This window comes from Mesoplodon densirostris, unplaced genomic scaffold (assembly GCF_025265405.1).
Source record: "Mesoplodon densirostris isolate mMesDen1 unplaced genomic scaffold, mMesDen1 primary haplotype scaffold_37, whole genome shotgun sequence".
Lineage (NCBI taxonomy): Eukaryota > Metazoa > Chordata > Mammalia > Artiodactyla > Ziphiidae > Mesoplodon > Mesoplodon densirostris.
Window position 1 is genome coordinate 7,943,507 of NW_026778196.1, and position 3,408 is coordinate 7,946,914.

Genomic DNA, 3,408 nt, shown 5'->3' on the forward strand with positions numbered 1-3,408 from the left:
TTTCATGGATTATTGTGATGAGAGTGGGCGTGGCACATTGTGATGACAAGGGCACGGTACACTGTGATACATGGGTCATGGAGGATTGTAATGACAAGGGCATGGAGCATTGTGATGAGAAGGGCATCGAGCATTGTGATGACAAGTGCCATGGAGCTTTGTGATGACAAGGGCATGGAGCAATGTGATGAGAGGGTTCATGGAGCATTGTGATGACAATGACATGGAGCATTGTAATGCCAAGGGTCATGGAGCTTTGTGATGACAAATGTCATGGAGCATTTTGATGACAAGGGTGTGGTGCATTGTGATGAGAACGGCAGGGAGCATTGTGATGACCAGGTAATGCAGTATTGTAAAGAGAGGTGTCAGGGAGCATTGTGATGACATATGTAATGGCCCATTGTGATGACAATGGCATGGAGCATTGTGATGCAAACTTCCATTGAGGATTCTGATCACAAAGGTAATGGAGCATTGTGATGACAATGGCTTGGAGCATTGTGATGACAAGTGTCAGGGAGCATTGTACTGACAAGTGCATGGAGAATTGTGATGACAAGGGTCATGGAGCATTTTGATGACAAGCTTGTGGAGTATTTTGATGACAATGGCATGGAGCATTGGGATGAAAAGGGCATGGGGCTTTGTGATGAAAAATCCATGGAGCCTTTTCGTGACAGGGTTCAAGGAGCATTCTGACGACAAGTGTCAGGGAGCATTGTGATGACAAGTGTATTGAGAATTGTGATGAAAAAGGTCATGGAGCATTGTGATGAAAAGGGCATGGATTATTGTGATGACAGGCATCATGGAGCGTTGTGAGGACAAGTGTTATGGAACATTGTGATCACAAGAGTTTGGAGCATTGTGATGACAGAGGTCATGGATCATTTTGATTTCAAGGGGCATGGAGCACTGTGATGACAAGGGCATGAAGCAATGTGATCCCAAAGTTCATGGAGGATTGTGATGACAATGGAAATGGAGTATTGTGATGACAAGTGCATAGAGCATTGTAATGACAAGGTCATGTAGCATTTTGCTGACAAAGGCATGGAGCATTGTGATGACAGGGGTCATGGAGCACTGTGATGACAAGCGTCATGGTGCATTGTGAATACATGGGTCATGGAACATTGGGATAACATGGGCATGGATCATTGTGATGACAAGGGTCATGGAGCATTGTGCTGAAAATGTTCATGGAGTATTGTGATGACAGTGGTCATGGAGCATTGTGATTACAGGGGTCTTGGAGCATTGTGATGACAAGTGTCCCGGATCATTGTGTTGTCAGGTGTCATGGAGTGTTGTGATGACAGTGGTCATGGAGCATTGTGATGATATTGGTCATGGAGCATTGTGATGAGAAGGTCATAGAGAATTGGGCTGAAAATATTCATGGTGTATTGTGGTGACAGGGGTCATGGAGCATTGTGATGACAAGGGAATGGAGCATGGTGATGACAAGGTCTTGGAGCATTGTGAGGAGATGACCATGGAGACTTGTGATGACAAATCTAATGGAGCATTCTGATGAAAAAGGGAATGGAACATTGTGATTACTGGAGTCTTCGAGCATTGTGATGACAAGGGCATGGAGCATTGTGAGGAGAAGACCATGGAACATTCTGATGACATGCGTCATGGAGCTTTGTGATGACAAGGGCATGGAGCATTGTGATTACATGGATCTTGGAGCATTGTGATGACAAGGGTCATGGAGCCTTGTGATGACAAGGCCGTGGAATATTATGATGGCAGGTGTCATGGAGCATTGTTACGACAGAGGTAACGGAGCATTGTGATGAGAAGGGCATTGAGAATTGATCTGAAATGTTTCATGGATTACTGTGATGAGAGTGGGCATGGTGGTTTGTCATGACAAGGGCACGGTACACTGTGATACATGGGCCATGGAGGATTGTAATGACAAGGTCATGGAGCATTGTGATGAGAATGGCATCGAGCATTGTGATGACAAGTGTCATGGAGCTTTGTGATGACAAGGACATGGAGCAATGTGATGAGAGGGTTCATGGAGCATTGTGATGACAATGACATGGATCATTGTGATGCCAAGGGTCATGGAGCTTTGTGATGACAAAGGTCATGGAGCATTTTGATGACAAGTGTGTGGTGCATTGTGATGATAAGGGCAGGGAGCATTTTGATGACAGGGTCATGCAGCAATTTGATGAAAAGTGTAATGGAACATTTTGTTGCCAGGGATTATAGAACATTGTGATGCCAGGCTTCATGGAGCTTTGGGATGAAAAGGGTCATGGAGCATTTTGATGACAGGGGTTATGGAACATTGTGATGTCAGGGGTCATGGAACATTGTGCTGATAAGGGGATGTAGCATTGTGATGACAGGGGTCATGGAACATTGTGATAACAGGGGTGAGGGAGGATTGTGATGACTAGTGATGGAACATTGTGATATCTCATGTGAGAGAGTATTTGGATGAGAAGTGCATGGAGCATTGTGATTACAAGGTTTATGGAGCATAGCGATGACAAGGTTGTGCATCATTGTGGTGAAAAGTGCATGGCACAATTTGATGACAAGGGTCATGGAGCATTGTTCTGACAAAGGCATGGAGCATTGTGATGACAAGGGTCACGGAGCATTGTGATGACACGGGTCATGGAGCATTGTGATGACAATGGCATGGAGCATTGTGATGCCAAGTGTCATGGAGGATTCTGATGACAAAGGTAATGGAGCATTGTGGTGACAATGGTTTGGAGCATTGTGATGACAAGGATCAGGGAGCATTGTGCTGACAAGTGCAAGGAGCTTTGTGATGACAAGGGCATGGATCATTGTGATGACAAGGGTCATGGAGCATTGGGCTAAAAATGTGCATGGAGTATTGTGATGACAGGGGTCATGGAGCATTGTGATGACAAGGGAATGGAGCATGTTGATGACAAGGTCTTGGAGCATTGTGATGAGATGACCATGGAGACTTGTGATGACAAGTCTAATGGAGCATTCTTATGAAAAGGGGCATGGAACATTGTGATTACGGGGGTCTTGAAGCATTGTGATGACAAGGGCATGGAGCATTGTGAGGCGAAGGCCATGGAACATTGTAATGACATGCGTCATGGAGCTTTGTGATGACAAGGGCATGCAGCATTGTGATTACATGGGTCTTGGAGCATTGTGCTGACAAGGGTGCTGGAGCCTTGTGATGACAAGGCCGTGGAACATTGTGATGGCAGGGGTCATGGAGCTTGTTATGACAGAGGTAATGGAGCATTGTGATGAGAAGTGCATTGAGCATTGGTCTGAAATATTTCATGGATTATTGTGATGAGAGTGGGCGTGGCACATTGTGATGACAAGGGCACGGTACACTGTGATACATGGGTCATGGAGGATTGTAATGAC